The 20,117-nt window shown below is 39.9% G+C and overlaps 1 long non-coding RNA gene across 2 annotated transcripts in view; it reads right to left on the reverse strand.

Annotated features, from left to right (window-relative positions):
• Window positions 1-2,741: 2,741 nt before the first annotated feature.
• Window positions 2,742-20,117, reverse strand: part of LOC131830357 (uncharacterized) — a 44,759-nt gene continuing 27,383 nt past the window's right edge. The window contains exons 3-6 of one of the 2 annotated variants that reach the window (XR_009353125.1): window positions 12,759-12,871; window positions 11,413-11,580; window positions 8,047-8,125; window positions 2,742-2,878 (exon numbers count right to left, since the gene is read on the reverse strand). This is a non-coding gene — a long non-coding RNA (uncharacterized LOC131830357). The remainder of the gene's footprint in view (window positions 2,879-8,046; window positions 8,126-11,412; window positions 11,581-12,758; window positions 12,872-20,117) is intronic. The other variant, XR_009353124.1, reaches the window with a different exon arrangement.

A 20,117-nucleotide genomic window follows, 5' to 3' on the forward strand; every position in this document is an offset into this window, starting at 1 on the left:
ACAAATACGCAGTCACAAATACTTCAGGATCATTTCATTAGAGTGCTGACATATTTATAGGACTTGGGAATAGCACACAGCCCCTTTAAATAATGTGCTCTTATGTGGCACAAAATGCCATTTTTCCTCCCTGTGCAGTTTTTGCCTTATGGTTTGCATCATTTCCTATATATGCTGCGTGCCGTTTGCATGTTTCTCACAGAGAAAAGAAATGAGAGCATATTTAAAAGAAATAAGGCAATATAAACGTCTTAAAACAAGAGGATCCAAGGAAGAGGGAATATTTACAATAGGACTTTCAAAACGTTTGAAGTTACTACAAACATTCAGCTGTTGAAACCTTCATACATAGCAGGATTTAGCAACGTGTCATTTAAAATGTTAACTCGAAAGTTGTGAGACAATCAACTAATATTTTTAAATAATCTGGAAGGACCTTTCCCTACATTCGAGCATTATTAAGTTTGTTGTAGCAAAAAGTCACTTGAAACGCGGCACTCTAATGACTTGAGACGAAGTATAGATCTCGACTCCACTGGGGGGGGGGGGGGGACTGATACACAAGATCCGGTTCCACACTGCAAATCGCTCAGTGAACACGGGTCTTTATTCTCGCCGCCCCCATCCCCCCTGCCTTTTCATGAATCCTATTCAGAAGTGAACCGTTTATTCGGTTCGGGGAGATTCTCTCTGGAGGGGAAATAATTTTATCAGTAAGACTCCCTGGTGATCAGGCCGACTGGGAACGGCTGTTAATCAGCCTTTTTGACGTGGTGGCTTGAATAGCCCTTCCCGTGATGCTCTGATTCCACCTTAACGCTTTCCTTTTGAACTCACCATGACTCGTAAGTGCCTTTCTCTCCCTTTGTGTGTCTGAAGTTATCCCACTATTAACTTTAATTGGAAAGGAGCCTTTTGTTCCCCCAGAGGAGTCGTACACTAACCACTGAACTCCCTAGGCTGCGATCTCAGGGGTAGTAAAAACTTAATTTTTTTTAACAACGGTGGGGGATAAATATGGACAATGCTGATAACTTGATCGCGGTTAACAGGAAGTGACTGAAAAGGAGCAGACATTGGTACAAATTTGACTTTATAAAAATGTTTCGATTCAAAGTCTCGAAGAGAAAAGACACAGAGTCAGGCTGAGGAAGTGGGGCTCGGGGAGGGTATTTGCCTGAGGACCTGAGAAGCTTCCCGGCAGAGAACAGAGAGAACATGGGTGAGAGCAGTGTCTCCCCAGGGGGGAGGAGGGGCGATTAGGGCACACATGGGTATGTGTCTGGCCCACTCCCCAAGGACTCATTTATTGCCCCCCCCCAGGAGTGATAACAGGGACAAGTATGTCACCTGAGGGTCTAGAAGACTTTGGAGGCATCATGAAGTTCTGCTTTGGAATCTTATAGCAGAAAGGTCAGAGAGAGACTCAGCCACTGTGGGCTTGTTGTGCCCCCTTGGAGTTCTTGGTAACCCCATTGGGCAGGCACCAGTGCCCTGGACAGCAAGTATCAGTCACCAAACTCAGATACCCATTGAGTATGACAGAGAACAGGGACACCTTTGTCTAGTACCCAAAGTCTAGCGCCCCTGGTGGACATTGGCTGCTTCACAGGGCTCAGAGCCTTAAGTATAGATCTCAGAAAAGCAGGAAGAAAATGATGTCTTCTAAGTGATAGCTAAAAGGATGCATTGGTGGGTACATCCAAGGTAGTGTCAAGACTATAAGGAATATGGAGTCTGGACTTACTTACAAGGGCATAGTAAAGTTCTACAATAGCAGATTAGGCGAAAGCCACAGAAACAGACCACCCGGTGCTGTTATTATGACCCCTATTTAGCCAATTGTGTCTTGTGTTCTAGAATAATGATTGGTCTTTATAATCGAGGCAAACAGCTGGATACCACCCAGATCACCATGAATCAAATTTCACATGTTTAGATTTGCTCTTTTTATTATCCTGGAGATCACAGTGTTCATAATAAAATGAATAAATCAAATATTGACATTAATCAGCTTCAAGAGTGAAAATAAAATTCACCTACTTACTGTCATTCTTGTAGAAAATACTTTTTGTCTTATTTCAGGAACTGATTGATCTTATAAAATACAAAGAGAGATCAAGTCTCTCTCAAGCAAGAGGGATGAATGTTTAGCTAAAGGAAAGGGTCAAATAGACCCACCAAATTTTTGAAAAATCAAGTTTATTAATAAAGAGATGATAGATCCTTCATTGCCCATGTCAGTCTGTATTTGAATATATCTCTAAGGAAAAAGTCCTGCTGAAGGGATCAGAATATCTAAATTCTAGCCCCAGCATTGCTTTCTACTTTGCGACTTTTAGGTCGCCCCTCACTTCTCTAAACTTTAGTCTCCCTGTATTTAAAATTATGCTAATAACATTGGTCCTATAGCAATGACTTATGGGAAGGTGTTTTGTACACTGTAAAGCATGTAGCAAAGACAAGACACTGCAATTGCAAGTTCAGGTTCAAGTTTGATCACTTTCTGCATCTGCAGTCCTCATTCCCCTCCCTCTTGTCCTTGCTCTCCTTTCAATATGGTCTCCAGAAGAATGATTTTCCTTCAGTACTATATGATGGTGCAATCTAGGAGTTTACAGACTTTGATGAGATTAACTTAAGATTTGACAACATCAACGCATAATGTAGTAACTCCACTCTTTCTGCAGAATCCCCTTTCCTGGCATAATTAAGAAGAAGATGAAGAAAAGAGAAATTACCTCCTGATTAAATTTTATCTGTGTTGTTCTCTTGATGACTCTTGCTCCTTCCTTTTCTTCTGCTCCTTTCTCTGCACTCCCACGCACCTCTTCCTCATTTCCTTTCAGCACTCCTTTCTTAAGGAGTCCAGGGCAGCCTAGTAAGAATGAAAAAATGTGTATGGTGGGGCAGACGGACTTGGGCTCTGACTCGCTCTGGTACTTACTAACTGTGTAACCAAGAAGAGAGCATTCACCTTTCCTTAGCCTTGCTTCCTCCTCTATCCACTGGTGATACTAGTACCTACCAGGTGAGATCAGATAGAATACATACATAAACTGTTTCACTTTAACTCATTGGTATTTAATAAACATCCAGCATGAACCAGATTGCACTCAAGACATTTGGAAATGTGGGATTAAATGACAGACACAGTAGGTGCTAAATAGCAGTATCCATTACTCTCTGCCTTTTCCCAGTTTAATAAAAACCTTTAGAGCCAAGGCCATCCTTGGGCAGCCAAGTTCCCATGGGATAATGGAGGCTCTCTAGAGAAAATTCTTATGGCACTACAAAATTAGTGAGGTCAAAAAAGAGTTACTATACAAGTCAAGTTACCTAGCCTTACTTCTCTGCCATGCCCAAAGACCAAGGCTACTACAGATTTTACTTTCATGACAGTGGAGTCATAGATACTCCAGACTAAATGAGCTTGCTTCTAAATCCCACACTGGAATGGAGAGGCAAGCAAGGACTGACTGGGACTCCTGCAGAAAGCAGGACAGGGAGTGTCTGAGTCCATGTGGACCTTTGTAGCAAAAAAGCACAGATCAGTTGGTTTATAAACAACAGAAATTTATTTTCCACAGTTCCGGAGGCTGAGATGTCCAAGATCAAGGCATCAGCAGATTCATCATCTGATGGGAACTGCTTCCTGGTTTGCAGATGTCTGTCTGCTCCTGGTTCACAGATGACTCTGTCCTCACAATGAGGAAGGGGCAAGGGAGCTCTCAGAAATCTCTTCCAAAAGGACATGAATTCCATTCATGAAGTCTCCACCTTAAGGACCTAATCATCCCCCAAAAGCCCCACCTCTAAATACATTGGAGGTGAGGACTTGAAGACATGAAGTTGGGGAGGACACAGACATTCAGTCCATAACAGAAGAAAAGAGCATATAGACACAATCACCCCCAAAATAGTCCACCCTGAAAAATAATGAAAACAGATCGATCACTGGTGGTAAAGCCAAGATGTGGATATTAACAGTCTGAAAGGAGGCCACTTACAGGAGTGCTTGACCAGAGAGGGTGGTCGTGGAAAGGAAAAGATTCTGGGAGGGAGGAAGACCTGGATGGAAGAGGCAGCCCTTGGGGGAATGGTGGAGAAGGATAAGAAGAAAGAAAAGAAAAATCAAAAATCAAAACAAAGACACACACCAAATATCCCACCCCCTCACCCCAAAAGGCATCATTTCTTCAAGAAATATCCCCTTCCTCCACTAACAGGCTTTTAGACTAAGAAACTTAGTAAACTACCCAGCTCCTGCTCCCCTGCCTACTACAAATATGTGTAATAACTAAACAGGAAAAATATTAAAAAATATTAAAAATTTAACATTACATCCCAACATGAATTAAATACAATTTTTAATAGTATGTTTAACGAAGGGATATCTCAAGTCAGAGATTCAAAACTCAGTGAAGAAATGAACAACAACAAAAGATGTGAAACCAGTTGATTGAACTTGATAAAGCAATTGAATTTTTTTAAAAAAAAGAATTCATCTCAGAAATGAATGCTAAATTACAAGTTTCCCAAAGGAAAAGACATTTGGATGAAAATGTAGTTAGAGACATCGAAGAGAGGAATGGTGAAGAAAGTGTATAAAGTGTATAAAGAGATTTTAAAAATTGAGAGAGAAAATTACAAAGAAAATTCAACATATATTTAATTTGAACATACTTGAAATCACATCTAAAACTACTTTCTAAAAATAAAAGGCTTGACTCTACATATTGAAAATGCCTACATTATTGCCAACTACAAAGCATATTTTTGCAAAATAAGACTTTGAACTCTATTTTTTATTGAACATTTATTAAAAAAAAAAAAAAAAAACCTTCAGGAAGAAAAGGTCCCATCATTACAAAGGAAAGAAGATCAGGGGGGTCTCAGAATTCTTGACAGCATGTGTACGTAACACAACACCGCAGCAACATTTTTGAAAATTCAAGGTGAGAAAGCGTAAGCGGCATGATCTTATACCTATGCAAGCTTTCCTTCAAACACCAATGGTACAGAAAAACAGTTTTAATCTGCAAGAACTCAAGAGAATACAGCACTTATAGTCCCTTCCTGACAACCTACTAACAGATAAGTTTCTTCCAACTGAGAGATGACTGGAGAAACTGGCAAAGAGTCTAGCGCTAAGAGCACAATATATTTAGTGGAGCTTAGAACAAAACAAAGATGGAGAAGAAGAGTGGAAAAATTTTATGTAAACATTACATGTTTTGACAAAGTAGAAATAATTAACTGAAAGCTGAGAGAAGTAGAGAGGCAGAGGACAGAATAAAAGTTTATTGACTGTGATGTAAATAGTAAGTGGGAGTTAAAGAACTGAAAGACATCTTTCCTAAACACCTAAGGATGACCCTGCATACCAAGATAAGACCTTCATAGAAATTAATATTTTATTTTATTATTTTATTGTACCGTACAATATTTTATATGAGCTTGCTTCCAAATCCCACACTGGAATATGTTATTATTTTATTCTGTTACTTTTCATTTTTATATTTCTAGTTCATTTGCTCTTATTTTATCATTTTTTAAAAACATCTCTGCTGAATAAAAGCCATGAATAAAAGCTACGCAGATTTTATTCCATTCACTTTACCCTAGGATTAACAGATCTGACCCTGGACTGTTGGCAGCCAGCAAATTTACCTTCGTTCTAATCACTCTCAAAAATTAACCACAATTTTCTAAGTTTGGAGAGTCATCTACTCTAAGTCAGAGAGGGAAAATCAAAGTAGAGGACCCCTTTGACTTTTGTCAAATATCAACCCTCAGAGCCCTACTGAAGAGATCTCCCTAGTGCACAGGAGGAGAAGCACGGAGAGGAAATAATGCAAATCAGGAGCTGTGGAAATTACATAGTCCAAAAGATCTAGGGCACAGAACCTAGATCAGGCAGGCATCAGATGGTACCATCAGGAATGGAAAAAGACTGAGCAGGTGTTTCTACCGATTGATGATTTAATGCAACCTTCGTATCATCCATCTCCATGGTCAAGAGGAGGGACTTCACAAAACACAGAGTATTACGCAGAAGCAGTTTCCCCTTATGGAACAACAAATATGAATGTCTTAAACAATCTAACTCTCTCCAGTGTCTTTCCTTTCCCGTGACTCCAATGCCATTCTTTGCTGTGCTGAGTTTTTGTAAAGACTCTCTTAAAGGCTAGAAAGGCTTCAAAAGAAAATCTTTTTTTAAGATTTTTAATTTATTTGAGAGACAGATTATGAGCAGGAGGGAGGAACAGAGGGAAAGGGAGAAGCAGGCTCCCCAGTGAGCAGGGAGCCCGAGAACATGACCTGAGCCGAAGACAGATGCTTAACCAACTGAGCCACCCAGGTGCCCCAAAAGGGATGGTCTTCTCATGGTGCAATTGTGATCTCTATGACAGATCACAGGCTAAAATGTTCAGAAAACATCCTGCTCCCCATGCTTCTACCAACGCGACAAGTTAGATTTCTTTGCAAGCCAAGAATAAGTTCTAAAATCGTTTCTCCGTGTTGGCCATTCTGAGGATCACAGAAAGGCTAACTCCATTCCAGTCATAAGTTGGACTCTCTCTGACTGTGGCAATAAATATCAGGTTTCTTTTCAGCTACATCATCAGCGATGATTGTGAAGAGCATATGTGCCAATGCAGTGTCATGGAACCTAGATACCCCTGAGTTTATAAGCTTTTGTCATATCAGCCAGTGCCAGTGGAATAGTACAGAGCAATGCTCTCATTTTATATGTGAGGAAACAGCTCCAGAGCAGTAAAGGGAATTCTTCATAAGTAAAAAGCTCTGGCAGAACAGATCAGTTCAGAGACCTCTTGGAGTTAAATCATGGTGGGAGGAGATACTGTAGAGTGATATCCAGAAGTGAGAAAGATGGACCCCTCAGCTAGCCCTGAAGGACTACACCACGGCTGTGCAGATGGACCTTAGAAAGACTGCAGTGGAGTTCCCAGCTCAAAGTCCTCCCAAGATCCACCTACGCTGCACCCTCAATCGCAGGGTACTTAGCAGAGCTGATTGATCAGTACTCCTGTGTGGGTTCCCTAGCACATCACAACATGCTCGCCAACACTCCATGGGGCAGACCTGTCACATTAATACTTCCAGCTCTCACTATATGAAAAATGACAATAATGGCAAGAAGACGATGATAACAACAGTAGCTATAATTATTGACCATATACTATGAGCCAGCCCATGTTCTAAGTATTAACCTCCTGTTACAGAAACTGAAACTGAGACTTACAGCTGGAAAGATAATTAACCTGGTGACCTAATTCCAAAGCTTGTGCTCACTGTGCTATAACACTGTTAGATGATGTGATCCTTCCATTAACCAGTTGCCTATGTCCATTTGAGCTGTGGAGACCTATGGAACCTATAAGGCGATGGATGGTTCTGGACTCATCTGTGGCCACCATCTTATACAGGTGCTCTGTTATGCATGGCATAACTGAGATTCCAAAACATTCTGATCCCTCCATCTCTTGGAGTGGCTGATATGCTGGCTCAGAAGTTATTATTACCTCTCTCCCTGTCCATACTCAAGCCCAATGCTCTATTCTCTCTCATTACTGATCCTATACCTATATCCTGCAATTTCCAGACTAGAAAAACAATTCCTTCCAATAATTTGAGCATTTTAGGTCAACCTTAATTACATCAACTTTAGATCTTTTTAAACTATCTTTGTTCTTTTGGCCTCAATATTAACTTTCTCATGACCTCCAGGGACCCAAACTGGAAATATTTGTGGGATGCCAGGTTGCTAGTATCAAAAATATCCCTCCGTGTTGGTCATGAACTACTCAGGTCATGGAGATACGCATATTAGGCATATGTATTTCCTCCTTATTAGACTGTGCTACATCTTTTCAGATTTAGACCATATCAGTAAGGATAGCATTATACCGTTCCACAACAATGAATAAATCCCTAAATCTCAAGGGCTTAATGACAAAAGTTTGCTTCTTTTTCACACCACAGTCTGTTGTTGCCCTGGTGGCTTTCTACCCTGCTTACCCCCAAGTGGCAATTCAGCTGCTCAGGTTGTTTCCGTTTTATTATTCAGCGATCTTAGAGTCCTTCACTTGCAGCCACACTGGTGAGAAAGAGGGCAGAGAATACACACGAGCTCTTAATGACCGGAGACCTGAAATAGCTCCCCACTTGGGCGCATACCCCATTGGCCTAACTCAGCCACATTGTCCAATAGAACTGCAAGAAAAGGTGGGAAACTGAATCTTTCTGTATACTCAAGAAGGAGAGAGCAATGATTAAACATCTCGACGGTCTCTGCCCTCAAATTATATAAACTCTGGCCCTTTAAATCCTAGACCCAACCCTGCTGATACTGCATATCCACCCACCTAGGAAAGTCTCTTCTCTCTGCCTTTAAAATATTGCAAATGTAACTACTTACCACCACCTCTATGGCTTCCATGGTGGTCCCAGCCTCCACCATGGCTGGGCTTAAGGATGACAACAGATTCCTTACTAGTTTTGTTGCTTCCTCCTTGCTCCATCATAATCTCATCTCCAAACCGGTCAGAGTAATCGTGTTAGATATGGGTCAAATGGTGACTTGTCCCACTGCACTCAGAGTGAGTGAGCTTCAGAGTCAATATTCTCACCTTGGCCTCCAAAGCCCTTCACGTCTGCTCACCCATATTATGTCGCCAACCTTACCCCTCTTCTTACCTCTCCACCCCCGACTTTAGGGCCTTTGCGCTGGCTGTTCCTTCCTCCTAAAATGTCTGGATATCTGCATGGCTAATTTCCCCTCTTCAAGTCTTTGCTCTGTTGTCACCCTCTCGGTGAGGGTTGCCCTGGCACATTCTACCCCCCACCCCACAGTCTTGCACTCCACATTCCCATTTCCCCATTCAGTGTTCTTCATGGTTCTCATCCTCTTCCAACATACTATGTATTTATTTTATTATCTGGCCCACCATATTCACTGGAATATAAGCTCCACCAGAACAGGGAATTAGTGTGTGGTTCACAAGTACTTAGTACAGTGCCTGGCATATAACAAGTTCTCAATCAATATTGTCAAATCAAATAAGGGAATGAATCCTGGGACCCCAAGGGCCTAGGAGTGAATCCCGGAATCCTTTTCAACATTTCTGCTAGAAAATGTGGAAGAGATAAATGCACCTACTTCCCTTAAATCCAAAAATCTCTAAGATATATTTAGTTTGGCCTTTACTAAGACTTTCGCCAAAATTCATCCATGGTCATCCCATTACTAAACTCATTTTGTAGGTCTCTGTATATTTTCTTTCTTTTTTTTTTAGTTCTGTTTTTGACTCTGCCAATATTGTATATTTAGATAGTAAGATGTTTTTAAGGCAAGGATTATGGCTTTCAACTTGATCAGTAGAGAGAGGGTCTTAATACAATCTTTTGAACAGTATTAATGGTAATTTTTTAAAATAAGCATCTTAGCAATTTTTCTTGGCTTTTATATGTACGCAGATTCTCTTTTGTATATAGACCCAGGCCAGCCAAAGAAAAGGGGTAAGCTCAGAAGACATTCTCTCACCCACCCAAAATCCCCTCTGAGACAGGCCTGGAGAATTAGCCCTAACCTCACCGGGCTGTCAGAACCATGCAAATGAGTCTCCCTTTATCTGTTTAAAAAAAAAAAAAAAAAAAAAAAAAAGGCTGCAAAGCAGACCAGAGGGTTTAAAGACCATTTCTTTCTCCCTTCCCAAGAGGCTGGATCACTAGTGTCTGGATGCAAGCTGAGCATTACAGTCATTGTTTTAAATAAAGGGCCCCTTTGATCTGGTTTAAAAACACAAACAGCAGGGCCTTTGCCCAATCTGAATTGGACATGTGTCCTTTGATTCTGTAAATAATCAAATTTGAACATAGTGTGTCTTTTAACCACAACTGTGAAGTGTGGAGTGAGGCAAGTTTCTGTTATAAGGAGACAATTTGCATTTATTAAGTAATATTTTCCAACAGTGCATTCTTGTTTCTGAGATTCTGAGCATGTTCCTTCATCAACATAAGGATGAATTATTTCTTTCTCTTCCCCATCCCCATAATTCTCAACAATAAAGGAAAATCTATTTAGAAGAGCTCAATTTTCCTCAAAGGAACAACAACAAAAAAAGCCTCAAAGAAACCCAAACCAAAGTCACTCACATCAGTTCAATCTGCATCTTCTGGGCAGCTTTGACTATGAAGGGTGGAATGATTAGCTAAAAGGCTTCTCATGGAGTCCAGAGGTTAGCACTGTCTGGATATCATCAGGTATGCAAAACTCTAGGCCCACGGAAGGAAAAGACTCTGCAGGGTGCAAAAAAATTGTTCGCTTTCAACCCTTTTAGTAAAGGAAATGCAAGCCAGGGAGCATACTTTCTTGGGTCTTTTGGCCTCTGGATTTCTAAGCCCCAGGGCCGAAGGGAGGTTACGACCTTGAGCCCAAGCTCCCCAGAGCCCCAAGGTCATTTCTGAACTTGTATTTAAAGCTCTTCCCCAAAGGGAGTAGCAAAAGTTGGAGGTTGTTTCACTGTCAGGGTCAATTTATATTCGAAAGAGTGCAGGAGATGGGGTCTTTGCCCAGGGGACTTCCTAGGAAAAACAGAATTGACCTATTTCTAAGGAGAATGAATTCCAGAACTCAGTCCCTATGACCCACTCCCCACACACATCCGCTCTCTGTTCTTGCAGCAGAGGAGAGGACTTTCTGCAGATGACTTTTGTTAATAACAATTGTCACCCTCAGTATGAGGAACTGCCAGGATGCCTGGCATCCTTGACCCTTGTCATTAACTCTGACCAGGCAAAGACCCTGCTTGAGTTTAAATCTCAAAAACCCTACTTGAGTTTAAATCTCAAGTACAGCCTTGTATGGGGCATTGACTAACACCATCGTTCCAATTTTAATATTTACTTTTAAAATGTTTATGCCTTCCTAAAATGAGTATTAATGTACTTTACGCACGTTAGATGGAGACATTGCAGCTTTTTTTTTAGTACCCGAAGTTCTGAAATTCACAGAAATAGCCTTCCTCATAAAGATTACAAAGTGTGTACCTCAAAAGTCCAGGAAATAGGAAAACAAGGCTTACACGTATCACCACTTATTGCCCACTCACAATCACAGAAAGTAGTATCCTATATAACGTAAGAAATGACCACAGATCAGAGAAACAAGCCTGAGCTCTCTCAGCCTGCTGTAAGTTTATTCTTGCACGGGATTTTATGAAAAGGTAGATGTCTCAAATCTACACATCATTTTGGAATAAAGAGCTCATCTCACTAGTTTTAGTGTGCACAACTTTCTTTTATACTCCAGACAAGATGGCACATGATAATACTTCCCAAACAGTAAAGACTTATTTAAAGAAAAGTTATGTGAATAACGGTTACCCTTCTCTCTTCTTTCAATGGCCACCAAAATGTGAAGCCAGGAAAAGGAAAAATATCCCTTGTAGATCGGGAAAATTGCTGTTCTTCTGGAAATCTTTCTTGTGTTTCTCTGAAATCATAGGGATCTGAGATCAGCTTTGTGTGGCCAACGAGTGACTTCTATTTGCACTAGAAAAAAAAAAAAAAAAAAAAAAAAAACAGAGGAAAAAACAGTGGTCGCCTCTGATGCACGCACTTTTGGACAGAATAAATAGCAACACGGCTCCTTTCAACTTTGGCCGGAGCCCAGGGTAATAGTACATTTCAAATGTGTGTGTCACTTCGTCTTTTAGTATTAGATGCTCAGTATCAGGGTCAGACTTCTACAATGGATATGAAATAATCTTTTGAATCGTTGAAGACATCCAGCTCCCCTCTGAACTGGGGCTCCTCTCCTTTGGCTCATTACTGAAGAGCTCAGACGGGGTACACATGAAGACCCCCCCTCTGTGTGTAAGGGGAGGCTGGGCATCCATCTCCTTCTTTTAGCTGTTGACTGGCTGAGCTGAGTTCTAGTGCCTGTTGGACCTCTAGCCAGCTGTGTTCTGGGGCTTGTCACGTTTGCTCTTCTGGACATCAGTTTCTTCCTCTCTTAAGATACAGAGGAAGAGCCATGAATAACACCTCTGGAGCTAATGATCTGTGGTTGTTTAGATAATTGTATGCACATGTGATTAATTAGTTCTTAATAAGGACAGAGACAAAATTAACTGAGTCTGTGGTCAATTAAGCCATCTTAGATGTTGGTGTAAAAATATTTGTCTAAGTGTTTCCTGTGTAAGAAAGTGAGTGGGATGTTCTTATTGTCCTTCATATAGAAACGGATAATATGGAAACACATGAAATTCACAAAAGATTACCTAGAAATTAATTTCATCTTATAAATTTGGCTCAAATCTGAAATCATTATTAGAAAAAGATCTATTTGGCTCAAGAATTCATGCCATTACGAAGTAAATATATCCCCATGAGAATGAATAAGATAAACAGTCATTTGCTAAGAGAAACTCTAGAGAGAAAAAAATCAAGAGAGAACTTTCCGGGTCAGAGAAAAGCCCACAGGGGAGGGTATGGAGTATACTGGAGTGACCTGGGAAAAAACTTGGCCTTGGCAGAGTTTTGCCTGAGGGTTCTTTGAATCATAGAGAAAATCATACTCTCCATTTGTCTCTTCTTTCTAAAGTAAATTATCATTTCCTCACTTTGTCTATAGAGCAGGGACATGAATACGTCACCTCTCATTCAAATACAGTCAGGCTGACCCCAGTTAAGGCTTGCAGGAGATTCGTAGCAAAATAATTTCTTACCTAATTAGCTGGCACACGTGAACTAATTAGAGCTTTACTCCCTGCCAGTAAGAAACTTGAGAAATCTGGTCCAAACATGGAAAATCTGATCTCACTTGTGAGAGTTGAGACACCTGCAAGGGATGGAGGGAAGAGAGGGGTTTATTCAAGTCAAATGAGAAGGCTTGTGCGTCCTGCTTCCATTACATCATTCATTAAGAGGGCTGAGCTGCGGGTTTCACAAAGCCCCGTCACTGCATGATGGAATGGAAGAAATTATCAGACAGAGAAGTAATTGGTGCACGTGTGCTCGGCCATAGCATTAAATGTTTATGGAGTGTTCCGTAAACGTCAAGGTAGGAAGCAAATGACTAGCAGAGCGGCTGCCTTACATCAGGGACTTTGGGGGATGGAAGGGTTCTGAGCTTTTCGCGAGTAAGGCTCATGGGCAGGACATCAAACTACATAATGTCAGCACTAGATAGAGCTCAGGTATCTGACCAAAGAAATTCCAGATCTGCCCTCTAATTCTGCTAGTTTCTAAATGCATGACCTTGGGCAAGTTAGCTTATCTAGTGCCATTTTCATATGGTTATCCTGAGGTTGTACTTAGGCAATGAAGGAAACCACTTTTTTTTCTTAGTTTTTACTAAATACATAAAACATTATTATTTGTGTAAAATTATGCAGGCTTGTTCCATACATCTCAAGCAATGTAGAAAACTTGAAAAGTAAAGCAACATATGACCCAAATTGTTATTGTATAAAAATAATCTGTTAAAATTCTGTGAATATTCTATGCCTATACTAACAGTTTAAAGTTTTCACTCACCCATTTAAATTATTAATTACTAAATTAATTGCCCAGAGAAAAGCACAATACATTTGCTTTCATCTAATTGGCTGTTCCATATTGATAAAGTTCACAAAGGGATTGCTTAATCGCTATCTTACATGAAGAAGAGAGAGGAAAATCTGACACAATACCCAGTAAAAGTAGTGCCCCTGCCAAGCCTGAATTTCCGCTGAAGTACTTTCACAAATATTTGATTCAAATTTCACTTTTTAAAGATTTTTCAATTTTTTTAGAACTGCCGTTTAATAAACGCAACTTAGAGATATCTACCTGTTCCCGTGTATATAAATTAACTTGATTTTCCAAAGACTAAGGAGTGAAGTTACTTCTGCTGTCACTGTCTAATGAGTAAAGGACACCTTGAGACTGGGGGTGAGTGGTTGAAAGTAGTGTAATTTCTTTAGCCATCTTGTGTGAGGTCAAATCTTCTCAACAGTTTCTAACCCCCTCAACTGTGAATATTAAAATACTCTATGACAGAAACTTGCAATCATAACATCTAAATATTAACATTTTATTGTTACCCTTGATCAATCTAGTAATATCAAAATGTTTTTAATTGTACTAAAATAATTTTATGCTAATAAAAAAACGTTGGTGAGCATCCTTCTAGATACCTGCCAAAGGTAAATGGATGGATGAATAAAAGGAGGAAATAATGACCAAATCACAGGCTATTTTCATGTGTGTGTGATATTTTATTTAATTTCCTCAAATTTAACAGAAAACAGGGGAACTAAAATGATCTAAAGGAATTGCTGAGTCTCAGAGAAATTTTTGAAACTGAAATGTATAAAATTAATCTTATGTTTAAAAGAATTAATATAGATGTCCATGTGATATCACCCAGGTTTGGAAATTAAAAACTCTCCATGGGTCTTCCCAGATCACACTCACTTCCTCTCAATTATCTGCACAATAATAATTTTCTTGCTGTGCTTAGTACTTTTACTGTATAGGGAAGCATCCTGAAACATTAGTTGTTTAGGTTTGCCTGATTTGGATATTATGTACAAAGAGTTATACTATTGCTTCTTTTGCTCAGTCTTATATTTCTAAGATTTTTATTTTATTTATATGTATAGTTGTATTCATTCATTTTTGGAAGGCAGCTATGCTCACCACTATACCACCAATGCATATTCATTCATTTTTGTTGTCATATTTATTCCATTATCTGGAAAGAGTACAATTTATCTAATCCTCTGATTTTGGTTTTAATTTTCATTTGTCTGATTACTAATGACATAGGGTTTCTTGTCATATATTTATTGGTCAAATATTTCCTCTTTTGTTAAGGATTTGTTCAATCTTTTATTTTTCTCTTGAGTTGTTGGTACTTACTACTAATTAATTCATAGGCAAGACAGATGATTGATTGATAGATGGATAGATAGATACAAATATCTTGATAGATATACATATTCATTCTAGATGCTAGATTTACCCATTATTAAGCTATTATCTCTTATTTTTAAATCCATCTTCCTCTATCTTGGTCTGTGACTTTAAAGCTATGTATTAGTTAGCTATTCACATGTAACAAATCACTTGGAAGATTTAGCCATTTTAAACAACACACATCCATTATCTCCCAATTTTTATGGACCAAAAATCCAGGCATAGCTTAGCTATCTCCCTTGCTTCAGAGCCTCTCACAAACTATAATCACTGTGTCCAACTCAGGGTCTGTGGTCTCATCTTAAGGATCAGTTGGGGAAGGATCCACTTCCAAGTTCAGTCAGTGGCATTTGACAGGATTCTCTTCCTCATAGGCTATTGAACTACAGATCTCAGGTCCTCACCTGCTCTTGGCTGGAAACCACTCACAGATACTTGACATCTGGATTTCTCCAAATGATAGTTCGCTTTCATCGATGCACAAACACCAAGACAATAGATGGAATATGTCACACAGAAATGAGATCTTTTAACTTTTGCCATATTCTAGCAAGTCACCAGGTCTGGCCCGTGCTCAAGGGGAGGAAAACCAGGATGGTGGGAATCTACACTTACTCATCCTCAGTTGGTTTCTGTCGAAGTCCATCAATATAAGGCCCTAGAGGAAGTCAGAAGGCAGGAAGAGGGAGAGAACCTGGCATTCTGTATCTCCCACTATTCCTATTAGTGTCACTCCTGTTACGGTTCTTCATTTGGAAGTAGAAGTTGGAAAGAGTAGCAGTTAGTTAACAGTCTCCAGAACTTTCCACATTCCCAGAGCCAGTCTCATCACACCTCCTCAGAGACAGCAACGCCAGCAGGAGCCTGGCATGCAACTCCACGAGGACCCTCCCACACTCACCAGCCTGAGAGCAGCCTCTTCAGAGGCTTCTACAGAACTTTCTCCCAGCCCCTCATGCCTAATCGTTGCACTATTTCTCTGGGATCCTGCTGCCCTAAGTGTGGGAACTGCTTCTTGTAGCTAACTCTATGTTACCTTGGTACTCTTTTTTTTACTTCTCCAGCCTCCCATACCCATTTAACCAGTTCCCTATATGAAACAGTTTCTGCTAAAACAACTAGGGTGGCTTCTGACTCATACGCCAATAGATTTGCCCAGTTTGAGGGATTTGAAACAGAACTAAAAATTCTTCTTTCCTTCAAAGACTCACAACTCAGTGAGGAAATACTACATATTTACAAACAGCTATAATACAGATATCAAATGGGGCTATAAAAAAGGTATACATAATTGGTTTTAGGAATTTAGAAGAGGAAAAAGTGCTTCTGGCTTGGAGAACCAGAAAGTCTTCCTAGAGAAAGGAGGATTTTAGCTAGATCCTAAAGAGTGGTAATTCTTTATAGGAATAGCATTCTAAGAAGAGGGAGCAACAAGAGAAAAGCAATAAAGAAAATATAATAAGAAATAAGGTTTGGAAGTTAAGTATACAAACCAAAAAACTCAGAATCTGGTCTCTATACCAGCACTGCCCACTGAAAATTGACAGTGAGCCACAAATTCAAGCAATGAAAGTAGTCTTAAATTATCTAATAGGCACATTTAAAACAAAAAGTAAAGTGACACAGACAAATGAAGTATTTTATTTCAGGATATGTAAAATATTTTAAATGATAATATAACAGATACTAAACTATTTTACATTCTTTTTCTTAGACTAAGTCTTCAAATTTCAGTGTGTGTGTTTTTTTTAATTAAATTTTTTTTAATAAACATATAATGTATTTTTATCCCCAGGGGTACAGGTCTGTGAATCGCCAGGTTTACACACTTCACAGCACTCACCATAGCACATACCCTCCCCAATGTCCATAACCCCACCCCCCTTCCAGTGTATGTTTGACATTTATAACACCCTTCATTTTGGACCAGCCGCATTTCAGGTACTCATAAGCACATGTGGCTTTTGGCTACCATATTTACAGCACAGCTCCAAACAAGAGGGAGTCATGAAAGATTTCTGAGCAAGGAACCAATATAATTAGGGAAGTGCTTTGGAAATTTTAGTGTGGAAAAACTGTGTATTCAGTGAGCAGACATTTACTGACCACCTCATATCTGATAGGAAGAATGTTAAGGCAGTTACTGTTTACTGAATGCAAAACTGTGCCTAATGATCAGTGAAAACCTTTGGAATTTTTTGGGGGGGAGAAAAATTAGATGCCCTGTTCTAACAATGTTTTCAGGTTTATTCATTTGTTTTAACATTAGTTAAATTTTATATATGTAGTGAGAGTCTTGTCAAATTTCTCAAAACAACTGAACATGAAACTGAGTTTTCCAAAAAGTATTCTCCTTAACAAATCCAAGGATATAAAGCTGCATTTTGGATTTATGCTTCCTGAATATTTTAGGATCTGTCAATCCTCCTACTAATCCTCTTCCCTAGAGACCTTTAATATGGTGATTACTGACATTCCTACTAAAACGATAAAAATACAGGAAATGTCATTTTAATGATTGTGGGCTTCAGCCTTTCCAAGTTACAAGATTTAAATGAGAATTATTTACAAGTGGAGTGCACTGCCTCCTAGGAATTCATTTGGCTCACCTGGATTTATGGACTTAGTCTGTTTTCTATTTCATTTTATAAATGTTAAGCTACTTATTAAGATAGGAAACAAATATTGATAATGCATGGAGTGGCGTGCTCTGTCCATAACCAACAATGCTCATGTTACTTATTCATTTAATCTTGGGAGATCAGTCACAAGACTCTGTATATTATCTTTTAACATTTGCTATTTATTGCTCTTCTACAAAAAAAAAAAAAAAAAAAATCCATAATTGTCCTCAAACCCTTTTTGGAATCAAGACAAGAGTAAACAATCTTCAAACTATTCGAGGATTTAGTAAATGTGCTCTTTCCATATTTGGGGTCAGATCATCTGACATTGTAATAGGACAATAGAATCTAGGTTCTGAAGTTCAACTTCACGAATGCAGTCTTTGCTAAATAACTCTGGACCTGATCATTGGCAGCATGGAGGAGGGGAAGAGGAAAAGGGAATTGAAAATATTTTAACCTTGCAAAATGTCCTATATGGGTGAGGGTCAGTTAATACCTGGTCTCTACTATGAAGCCTATTATACTTTGCCTGGGAAATAAGTCATACTTATGTAAGGAGTAAGTAAGACTGCAGGAGGGAGCCTTGGGGCATTATTGATGAGAGCCTGAACTAATGGAAGAGATGAGGAGCAGTCAGGCTAAAGAGAGCCAACCTCGATGCAAATTCAGCAATTAATATGATGCTAATGGAGAGCATGGCTTCATGGGTAACACATCTCTGGGTTTTCCCACTGTGGTTGCTGGGTACCTGGTTGCACCACTCTCCAAGAGAGAACCGTGGAGCAGGAGTGAATCGGGAGTCTAGGAACAGGGAGGGAGCTTCTCATGGACAGGTAGATTCAACTTAGTATAGGTTGAGATGCCCATGGGACACAAAGGAGGAGAGTACCACACCCAACTGGATGTATATGCTTAGAACTTGGAAGGCTGATTTGGATAGAAAATATACACTTCATAATCAAGTCCTAATTGAAGACATGAATGTAGGTAAGCACTCCTGGGAAGTACATGTAGACACAGAGAAAAATGGAGCAAGGACAAAACACTGAGAAACCAGCATTAAAAGGAAGGGAAGAGAGAATATCTAATAAAGGATTCTGAGACTGTAGATGCCAGCTCTTCCCCTGACCTGGCCAACACTGGGTTCATTGGCAACTGTGCTGGAGACTTTTCTGGAAACTTGACAACTTCCCTCCTCTCTGCTTCGTTGTCTGAGGACTTTCTCTGGTGCCAAGGGAACCTATTCAGCAAGCAAAAGGGTATCCCACAGGTACTGAGAATTTAGTGAGTTCAGTCAGAGAAATAATACAGCTCCCCATCCTTAGTAGGTCAATTCTGGGGTGTCTGGTACAGGGGTCATCAGAATTCCCAGAGCATCTACCACACTCACATTACCTTTAACTTGCCCTTTATCATATTGTTTTCCTATCCCTATTTCACTCTTCCCATTTCTTTGCTCTTCCCAGATCACTTCCCAAATAAATTACCTGTATTCCCTGTCCCCACCCCCTCCCACCACCACCACCACTACCAAAATTTACCTGTCAGAGTCTTGGAGGAGAAAACTAAACTAAGATAGAAGGAAAGAGCAGCAAGGTAGGAGAAAATCAAAACAGTCTGATGTCTTGGGGGAAAATCAAGAGGAAGGAGAGAATTTCTTGAAGAAATTGACCAACAGTGCAAAACAGTGCAGAGATAGTGAGCCAGATAAGGACTGGAAATATTTCTCTGAATTTAGCAGCTAGAAGATGACTTTGACAAGAACATTTTCAGTGAAATGGTGGGAGTAGTAGTCAAATTTTAGGAGCTGTTATGTGATTGTGAGTAGAAAAGAGGAGGCGGTGATAAATGGAGGAGAAATGGTAGTAGCTGAAAAGAACATGGAACAAGGAGGGAGGTTTTATAATTTGTTGAAGATGGCATGGACTGAGTGTGCTGAAGAAATGGGCAGTAGAAATGGTGCCAGTAGAGAAGTATGGGCAAGTCATAGAGTTGAAAAGACCTTGGAGGAAGAGTGAAAGGATAGAATCCCAAGTGGAAGCCATCCATCTTGGCTTACCTTGTCCACAAAAAAACAGGCCAGTGATAAATGTACAGTGAAAAACTTTACGGTAGGTAAGAAATAGAGAAAGTTCCTAACTTGACTTCTATTTTCTCTGTAAAGCAGGAGACCAGTCATTAGTCAATATCGATAGCCGAGATGAGAAGGAATGGAGCTTTGAGGACAGTGGTGAGGTGTGAAAAAGCAGCTGTGGAACTCAGTGCTGTGGAATGTACAGACACATAGAAGGATGGCCAGGGAATACGGAGGCCCCTGCAAAACTGAAGAAGACGATGCTGTGGTGTGCTTAGTCCCTGAGGTGTGGTTCAGCAGCTTAGAGACAGAAGCCTAGAAGCCTAAACACTGTGTTTATTCAAATAGACCTAGAACTATATGGTTATGCTACTCAGGGTTCTCCAGAGAAACAGAGTCAATAGTGTGTATGTGTGTGTACG

This window comes from Mustela lutreola, chromosome 4 (genome assembly GCF_030435805.1).
Source record: "Mustela lutreola isolate mMusLut2 chromosome 4, mMusLut2.pri, whole genome shotgun sequence".
Lineage (NCBI taxonomy): Eukaryota > Metazoa > Chordata > Mammalia > Carnivora > Mustelidae > Mustela > Mustela lutreola.